Source organism: Piliocolobus tephrosceles, chromosome 16, assembly GCF_002776525.5.
Source record: "Piliocolobus tephrosceles isolate RC106 chromosome 16, ASM277652v3, whole genome shotgun sequence".
Taxonomy (NCBI): Eukaryota; Metazoa; Chordata; class Mammalia; order Primates; family Cercopithecidae; genus Piliocolobus; species Piliocolobus tephrosceles.
In genome coordinates this window covers 10,525,246-10,535,887 of record NC_045449.1, presented here as the reverse complement: position 1 = coordinate 10,535,887, position 10,642 = coordinate 10,525,246, and positions in this window count along the sequence as shown.

Here is a 10,642-nt window from a genome sequence, read left to right as displayed (position 1 = left end):
ACCTTCCTTTTTTTTTTTTTTTTTTTGAGACAGAGTCTCACTCTGTCATCTGGGCTGGAGTGCAGCGGCACGATCTCAGCTCATTGTAACCTCCACCTCCCAGGTTCAAGCGATTCTCCTGCTTCAGCCTCCCAAGTAGCTGGGATCACAGGTGCCCGCCACCACTCCTGGCTAATTTTTGTATTTTAAGTAGAGACAAGGTTTCACCATGTTGGCCAGGCTGGTCTCGAACCCCTGACCTCAGGTGAGCCATTCACCTCAACCTCCCAAAGTGTGAGATTACAGACGTGAGCCACTGCGCCGGGCCCATTAGGTCCTTATTTTGACTTGAAAAATTTCCGTCTTCAAAATAAATTCAAAAATTTGATGTAGTGAAAAACTCACTGGAGCAGGAATCAGTAGAACCAGGTACCATTCTGTGTCTCTAGGTGACTTGGAGAGTCAGGTAGCCTCTGTAGGTCCCAGGGTGAAGCGTATGAGGTCCCTCTACATTCTGAAAGACCTCAGCTCTAAGGGGAGAAAAACTTGGAAGGCATAGCGGGAAGGGGCACACAGGACTCTCTGAGGGCAAATACCTTTGCTGGGTGTTTCTTCAACTAGTTGGAGGGTACCACGTGTTTATGTTATTATGATTGAAACAACACATATACTCTATATATGTTCTTCAGAATGTATGAATAGTTCATAATACCAACAATTATTTCAAAAGTCAATTGGTGGGCTGGGCGTGGTGGCTCACGCCTGTAATCTCAGCACTTTGAGAGGCCGAGGCAGGTGGATCACCTGAGGTCAGTTCGAGATCAGCCTGGCCAACATGGCAAAACGCTATCTCTACTGAAAATACAAAAATTAGCCAGGCGTGGTGGCAGGCACCTGTAATCCCAACTGCTTGGGAGGCTGAGACAGGAGAATTGCTTGAACCCAGGAGGTGGATGTTACAGTGAGCTGAGAGCACGCCACTGCACTCCAGCCTGGGGGCAGCAAGAGCAAAACTCTGTCTCAAAAAAAATTAAGAAAAAGAAAAAAGAAAAAAAAGGTCAATTGGTAACATGGTCAGCAATTAGAGATTGTTATTCTGTTTTTAGGTTAATGTCTTATTTAATCTGTAAATAGATCCAGGTGAATTTTTTTTTTTTTTTTTGAGACGGAGTCTCACTCTGTCACCCAGGCTGGAGTGCAGTGGCCAGATCTCAGCTCATTGCAAGCTCTGCCTCCCGGGTTTACGCCATTCTCCTGCCTCAGCCTCCCGAGTAGCTGGGACTACAGGCGCCCGCCACCTCACCCGGCTAGTTTTTTGTATTTTTTAGTAGAGACGGGGTTTCACCGTGTTAACCAGGATGATCTTGATCTGCTGACCTCGTGATCCACCCGTCTCGGCCTCCCAAAGTGCTGGGATTACAGGCTTGAGCCACCGCGCCCGGCCCAGTTGAAATTTTCTATAGAATGTTGATATTTGCCAAACATGTTCTTCAGGGCATAAGCCTCCGAAGGGGCACTGAAATATCTGTATAAATATATATGTGGAAGATATTGCAATGTAGCTAATTATCTGCCTATAAATGTAGAATGCAAATCACAAGAGAGATTTGGAATGGAGGACTTCATAGACCTGCAAGGCACTCCAGCCCTGCCTTAGGGGGTGTGGCTTCAGTGGGGTCCTGATGTAGGCAGAGATTGTATAAATGAGTCTGATGCACAGAATTTTGGGGAGCTTTTCTTACATTACGACATCTGTTGGCATCCTGGAAACAAGAAATGGGTGTCTCAAGTACTCATTTAAGAAGTAAACTTTGACACAGGTTTATATAGGTTATGACCTAGTTCTTATTTCATGTTCCATTCTCAGTTACATCCTTTCCCATCACCATAGCCACCAGCAAAACACATATTAGGGATATTAGAAAAGAAAAGGGCAGTGAGTTTGTAAAACAACCTATACTCCCTGGTTTGGAAGTGCTCGTTTTTGGATTCTTTTGTTGTTTTTGTTTGAGACAGGGTCTCACTCTGTCACCCAGGCTGGAGTGCAGTGGTGCAACCACAGCTCACTCCAGCTTTAACCTCCTCGGCTCGAGCAATCCTCTTGCCTCAGCATCCCAAGGAACTGGGATCGCAGGTGTGTGCCACCACACCTTGCTACTTTTTTTGTATTTTTCATAGAGACAGGGTTTCACCATGTTGCTCAAGCTGGTCTCAAACTTCTGGGTTCAAGCAGTGCACCTGCCTTGGCCTCCCAGAGTGCTGCCATTACAGGCATGAGCCACTGCAACCAGCCCCTCATCTTATACGATGATTCTCTCTTCTTGAATTCTTAGCATCTTGTTATATTTGGCTCCTGCCTTTGGGCAAAGAAAAATTCTCCAGTTGAACCTGATGGCCCTAGATCTCACTTCTCCAGTACACAGCATTAAGCAAACACCATAATTCAACTAATGTGAAGAATTTCAACTGTCCCCAGTGACAATGGGAGCCCACTATCAGAGAGAGCCCTGAGTGTTGGCATGATGAAAGCACTATCTAAGGGACTAGCAGGAAGGGAACTAGAGAGAACACTGACAAAGTCGAGCTTGAAATGTTAGCAGAACTCCAACCTCCATCCCTTAAACTGGGAATCTGGAATAGTTCATTGCAAATTCTGCTGGAGAATTCCCCATTGATGCTGTTTGCAATGGCAGATTTTGCTCACTGAGTAGCTAGAAAAGGCCCACTTTGTACATCATGCTCAAGTTACTCATGCTCATATAGATATTACTGAAAACTACTTGGATCCTAAACAGGTGCTGAATGTCTTAGTACAGCTGCTTATAGTTAAAACTAAGGATGGTAGTGGCAGAAGAAGAGGATAAATGTGGATAACATGACAATTTCAAGAAGTTGGACAGAGGCTGGGCACGGTGGCTCATGCCTGTAATCCCAGCACTTTGGGAGGCTGAGGCGGGTGGATCACGAGGTCAGGAGATGGTGACCATCCTGGCTAACACGGTGAAACCCCATCTCTACTAAAAATACAATAAATTAGCCGGGCATGGTGGTGGGCACCTGTAGTCCCAGCTACTCAGGAGGCTGAGGCAGGAGAATGGCCTGAACCCAAGAGGCATAGGTTGCAGTGAACCGAGATCGCGCCACTGCACTCCAGCCTGGCAACAGAGCAAGACTCTGTCTCAGAAGAAAAAAAAAAAAAAAAAGACATTCGATAGAAATGAAAAGAATTAGTTTTATATAATTATAAAGGAATCATAAACCACTGGAAAGTGATTTATCCTCCCCTACCATGCTTCGATGAAGAAGATCCACTTTTCCCTTTGAGTTTCACGTCATAAAAGAATTGACTAATCCAATTGATTTGAAAACTTATGTCCACACAAAAACCTGCATGTGAATGTTGATAACAGCTTTATGAAATCACTAAAAACTGAAAGCAGTCAAGATATCCCTCAGTAATTAAATGGATAAACAAACTGTGATACATGCATACCACAGAGCATTACTGAGTGATAAAAATAAATGAGCTATCGAGTCATGGAAAAGACATAGAGGAACATTAAATGCATATTGTAAGTGACAGAAACCAGTCTAAAAAGGCCACATACCATAGGATTTGAATTATATGACATTCTATAAGAGGCAAAAGTATGGAAGGAGTAAAAAAATTGGTGGCTGCCAAGGGCTCAGGAAGAAGGGGTAGAATATATAAGCGAATTAGGGGATTTTTAGACCAGTGAAACTGTTTGTCTGATACTGTAATGGTAAATAAATGAAATTATGTATTTGTCACGACCCATAGAACTTACAGCACAAAGAATGAACCTTAATATATGCAGACTTTAAGAATGATTTAGGAGGTCAGGGGATCCCAGTAAGGAATGCAGACTATGATAAGAGAATGTAACTATGTGACAAATTTATGAAACAACCTCACTGAAGGAGACGGGGAGAAAAGGTGCTGACCTCAGTAGCTTCAGACGTAAATGGTAGCTGTAAACCTAAAAGCAAAAGGAACTGCATATGAGCACTGTACCCTACTTGATTAAGTTGTTTCCCAGGGAGGTCTGCGGTAATAATTCCGATACTGCTATGCATGTATATTGGGATCTGAACAACTAAGTAAGTGGAAGGCCAACTATGGAGCCAGGTTTGTCACCCTTGAAGTGGAAGTTTATAGACAAGTGAGGGGAGGAGGCTAGAATGGTCCATGTGGTAATGGATTATAAAGCCCACCGCTATGCACTCATGTTGAGCTTAATATAGGGATTGTTACATATAGACATGTGTACATAGACAGGTCAGTATGCACACTTTTATTTCTTTGCTCTGTCAGCTGAAAAGGCCTAAAAGAAATGACACTCCAGTAGCAATGAGTATACGTAGAGCTCAGGTATTACTTTCTAAAGTCATTATCCAATAAGGGGCTCCATGGTCCCTAGGAGAAACAGCTGAACTAAGGACTGGGAAGGGAAATATACAAGATGAGCTTGGAGCATCTTTTAGTACTAGAAAGTAAGAAAGTACTCAAACAAACGATTCAACAAAGAACCTACACACACAATAATGGGGATATGTCAAAGGAGCACAGGAGCTAAATGAAAGAGCCTCCAGGCCGGATGCGGTGGCTCATGCCTGTAATCCCAGCACTTTGGGAGGCCAAGGTGGGTGGATCACCTGAGGTCAGGCGTTCAAGACCAGCATGGGTGATAGAGATAAACTAGATGCAGGGTCTATGGGAATTCTCTGTACTATCTTCTGTTTTTCCTACAGTCTAAAACTTTTAAAGAATACATTCTATTAAAAAATAAAATGTGTTAGATTTGAAGGTCTTGAGCCGGGCGCTCACGCCTATAATCCCAGCACTTTGGGAGGCTGAGGCGGGCAGATCACTTGAGATCAGGAGTTCAAGACCAGTCTGGCCAACATGGTGAAACACCGTCTCTACTAAAAAATACAAAAATTAGTCAGGCATGGTGGTGGACGCCTGTAATCCCAGCTACATGGGAGATTGAGGCAGGAGAAATGTTTAAACCAGGAGGCGGAGGTTGCAGTGAGCTGAGGTTGTGCCACTGCCCTCCAGCCTGGGCAACAGAGCGAGTCCGTCTCAAAAAAAAAAAAGTCTTAAAAAGTGGGGGTGGGGGTGTTGAGGAGTAGATTATGGAAACAATTGTTTCCATAGAATAATTGACAAATAAGGCTTTGGCTCCATTTATATGAGAAAGTCCAAATTTCCAATACAGTTCTTCATATTCTTCCTTTAGTGTATTATGAAGGCATAAAGATGGAAGCAGGTTCTAGCTAATGGTAAGCAGTGATGTGGCTAATCCCCTCCAATGCAGTTCCCCCCAAATAAGAAGGCTGGAGAGTACCAAGACCATGGTCCCTACAGACCTATAGCTGTCAATCAGCAGTTACATACTCTTCTAAGTTTATACATCAGACTGTAGCAGAGTCAGACGAGTTTCTGTGGCTATGACAGTCTGCCAAGTGTTGGCTTATCTACCACAATGAGGGTGTTGAGGGCGTGTTCTTGTAAATCAGCACGAGCATCTCAGCAAGTTTCATGACGATGTCAAGTTTCCATATTTTCAGCAGTTCTTTTGAAACAAATCCTTAAATGCTCTCACGAACATGCACAGGAAAATGAGCAGCAGTTTTATTTTCCGTAATGTGTATCTTCAACCAACAGGTGTAGTTATATTTATTAGACCTTATAATTTCTTCTATAAAGAACTTGGGAGTGTGAGGCTATAGAATTTCAAAATCCTGTAAGAGTATATCCCCCCACCGGTGCTTTATTTAAATGTACAGAATAAAAAATAAAAATAACCATGAAGGCAAAGAAATAAAACAGCAAAGGGGAATGAAATTGGGGTTTCCAACTTATGGAAACACAAGTAACAATTAGGGTAATTGTAGGAATTTTAAATCTCTTACATTATTAATTCAGGAAAAGGACATTTTAAGCATTACCCTCTTTTCGCTAAGTTTATATCTTTTCACTCTGTGACATGAAGAAGTATAAATCCGTCATGTCCATTGCAAATATATATGCTTTGGAAACATTTCATCTCATTTAAAGAGTGAACTTTGCTGAGCTAAAGAGTTTGTGTTAAAATTAACAAGAAATCAACCAAAATGGTTTCAAATGGAACAGCTGGCAATTTCTCTCATATTCCCTTTTCAAGCACAGTCAAAGCGTCCTGCAACCATGAGCATCATTCGTGAAATGCTCTGAACAGTGACTGGGATTTGCAGATGGCTATTTAGTGTCTCCTTCCCCATCTCCACCTGTACAGCCCTAGAGAATGTTATCAAGATTTTGGATTAAGCCTTCTCACTACTAACCAAAATAATCTACTCTCCAAAGGCAGAGTGGTGTAAAATATTCATACCCCCTGCTATCACAACTGGGAGAGACCAAGATCCACTTAAGAAATGCCTTGGGAAATACATAGTACCTTTTGGGCATTTATAGTAGACATCTTTTAACTCACTTTTAAAACTCATTCATTATTCTTTTCTTCACTTAAAGAGATGATTAGCACCTACATGTGCTCGGTACTGTTGTAAATGCAGGAGGGGAATAAAAGCTAAAAATATAGGCCCTCACACATATGGATGAACATATATAGCTCTATCTCAAGCTCTTAAAGATTGATTATTAGTTCACTGCATGGGTATACGTAATGTTTTCAATCAGTCTCCCATTGATGGGTATACAGGATTTTTTTCACTTTTTTTTCTCCTATTACAAACATTGCTACAATAAATCTTGTGTTTATAGATTGGTATACCTACGCAACTAAGTGTACAAGCTAAATGTCTAGAAGTAGAACTCTTGCCCAAATGATTTGTGCATGTTGAGCGTTGATAGATATGTCCAAGGTTACCCTCTTAATGATGTTGCCTCAGTCTATACCTCCACCAAAATGATTTGAGAATCCCTCGCCACAGATGTTTTTAAAAGGTGGACAAATGGGCCACAGAGGACTAGAGCTGTACCCGGGCAGGAAGATAATCTAATCCAACCCCCTCAGCAAATGAAAATCCTATTTCTGGGGGAGCAATCACCCTGTTTACTTCAAGGTTGCTATGTGACAAATGTGTCCCCAGCTCAAATTTACAAGTTCCAGATGAAGGTGGCTTGTCTGTCAACACGAGCCATCTTTCACCAGGCTGATCGTGAACCTCCCGAGGGCAATACTCTACTTAGCCCTCTGTGCTCAGGATGTGCCTGGGTAGGAGAAGGAACATTGTGAAGTCCCAGAGGAATAAGTACAATTTTCTTTCATTATTAGCGATGCTTTTCATTTCTTAAACTGAGGTATTTCATTTCCATCCAAACCTACTTCATTCTTTCAGGAAGATAACATTAGGGACATTTCACCCGGGATATTTTAAATCTTTGGCCAAGACCCTTATATTTGGATAAACTGACTGATAAAGAAGAAATCTACACAAGGCATGTTTATAATTATTGCCAGTTGATAGCAAAAATACACAATATCAATATCTTATGTACTCTTTCTGGAACACTTGACAAATGAAAATATCCCTTTAAGCTGATCAAACAAGTGGACTCACTTTGGTTTGATGCAGGGCCATCCCTTCGTTTCTCTGACTTAGACTTAAGTGGATGAGACAGAATTCCTTAATTTTTCTTAGGAGAGTAAATGTTTTTTCACAAGCCTTTCCCGAGGGTCAGTACACTGACAGATGATGCTTTGTATCCAATTACCTTTCGAGACATGCTAGCTTTCCATGGGAACTACTTGATGGCCAGTACTCTACAGACAGGTAGGACACTGGTGGGTTTACAGGAAACTAATTTTGCTGTTCTTTTCTCCCTTTTCTATCTACCCTGCTGCCCTTGGCCTTGCTTTCCTTCCATCCCTGCATACGACAGTATCATAAGATCCTCTCTCATATTGCAAGGGCCACTTTTCATCTTATTTCACTCGAATTTCCTCCTGCCTGCCTCCTCTCCCTTCACTTTTCACTCTCCAAGCCTTCCAGGCCCACCACCAGTGTCCTCACGTCTAAAATCTGCCCTGGTCCTCTCTTGCCACTGGCCTCCTGTAGCTTCTCCAGCCTGCAGCCTTAACTCCTCCCTCTATAATTTACTTGGCCTCCAATCACCATTCACTCTCACAGTTTTCCACTAACAGAAGCACATTTGTAACTTCTCTTGACCTGGGCATGGCAGATAACTTACCACTCTGAACTTTCAAATGACTGTCTTTCTATTTCATACACTATAGATACAATCCCACCTTTCCTGTGGGTACAAACTTCCCCTTGAAATGCTGCATTTCCACTAATGTTTTCTGACAGAGAGTGTCAAAGTGTCAAGGATCATCTGTTAGATTTCAATTACCCTGAATGGACATTTAAATGAAAGCAAAAAGTAATAAACCTAAAGTGTTGAAAATAAACCACATTTGGAAGGGGAAAAATGCTATATCTAAACCATCTTTGATAGAAAAACATAATTTTTTGAAAATCAAAGAGCAAGGTCCTCTCAATATTCAAGTTTCTCTATTATATACTATTCCAGTCCATTCTTATCAAAAGTTAAAAGCTTAGGATGGCACAGGTATTTCTGCTGGCACAGGTATTTCTTAGGAAGTATAAATTGTACCCGCACTGATCACATCGCAATCAGAGAGTTACTTAAACACTGACATTCACAAAGGGGTAGCCACTATGGAAAACAGTATGAAGGTTTCTCAAAAAATTAACAAGGGAACTAGTACATGATCTAGCAATCCCACTTCTGGGTATTGAACTGAAATCAAGATCTCAAGGAGATGATTGTGCTCCAGTGTTCACCACAGCATTATTCATAATAACAAGGAAGTGGAAACAACCTAAATGTCCATTGGTGAATGAACGGACAAAGAAAAATGTGGTAAATACATAAAATGGAATATTCTTCAGCCTTAAAGAAGAAAATCAGTCATAGGTAACAACATAGATAAACCTGGAGGACATTACGCTAGCAAAAGAAGCTCATTACAGAAGGACAAATACTACATGATCTTACTTCTACATAGAATCAAATTAGTCAAACACATAGAAGCAGAGAGTAGAACAGTGGCTGCCAGGGACTAAAGGGAAGGGGCAGTGGGGAGTTGCTATTCAATGGGTATAAAGATTTAGTTACGCAAAATGAGTAAGTTCTAGAGATCTGTTGCACAACAACTTGCCTATAGTTAACGATACTGTATTTTACACTTAAAAATGTAAGACGGCAGGCCGCGCGTGGTGGCTCACATCTGTAATCCTAGCACTTTGGGAGGTGGGCAGATCATTTGAGGTCAGGAGTTCCGGACCAGCCTGACCAACATGGTGAAACTCTGTCTCTACTAAAAATACAAAAAAAAAAAAAAAAAAAAATTAGCTGGGCGTGGTGGTGTGCACCTGTAATCCCAGCTACTTGGGAGGCTGAGACATAAGAACTGCTTGAACCTGGGAGGCAGAGGTTGCAGTGAGCTGAGATCGTGCCACTGCACACCAGTCTGGGTGACAGAGTGAGACTCTGTCTCAAAAATAAAGAAAAAATAATTTAAGAGGGCAGATTTCATGTTAAATGCTCTTACCACAATTTTTTTTAAAGTTGACATTCACCAGACTTTTTTGGCTACTGGTGATATTCAACCAAACAAACGTCAAAGTTGGCTACACTTCTGATAAATACATGTGGGCTGAATCGATGGTGTGCAGTTATGACTGAATGCACACACACACAAACACACAGCCTGGTCCTGGGAGCCAATGTATGGTTGAAGGAAAGGGAACTGGAAAGTGTTGCATTGCCTGGGAGCAGGCAAGCCAATAGCAGCCACTCTCCCGGTGCTCAGTCCCAGCAAAGGACAAGCACAGGCAAGGGAGTCAGAGGAATTGGAGGCAAGTCCCCTCCACATCAGCCTGGCCAACTGGTCCCTTGGTTTGATGAACAACTTCAGCAAAAGCAGCTCCCATGACCTCTCAGCTTCCTATCATTTTTCTACAACATTCCCTCCCCAGTCTTTTCCTTTCCATTCCAATTCTCAACTGCTTCTTCTATCCTACCCTAGAAAAACAAGTAACTATAAAACTAATAGCTACCCACTGATGTTTTAAAATACTTACTATTTCCAAATTCACATGCCCTACTCCCATCTCAAGATCCATTTACATAAATACATATGTTTATTAGGTTGAATTTTATATATATATATTTATGCAGATTGATAGATGTCAGATCTGCATTGATATTCTAATAAAACAAACAAATAAAACAAATTATTTGTTCCAGAATAATATAAACAAATATATAAATGTTCTATAAAAATATAGGGCCACTTGGTCAGGCACGGTGGCTCACGCCTGTCATCCCAGCACTTTGGGAGGCCGCGGTGGGCGGATTACCTGAGGTCACAAGTTCGAGACCAGCCTGGCCAACACAGTGAAACTCTGTCTCTACTAAAAATACAATAAATTAGCCGGGCATGGTGGCACATGCCTGTAGTCCCAGCTACTCGTGAGGCTGAGGCAGGAGAATTGCTTGAGCCCGGGAGGCAGAGGTTGCAGTGAGCCAAGATTGTGCCACTGCACTCCAGCCTGGCTGACAGAGCAAGACTCTGCCTCAAAAAAAAAAAAAAAAAAAAAAAAA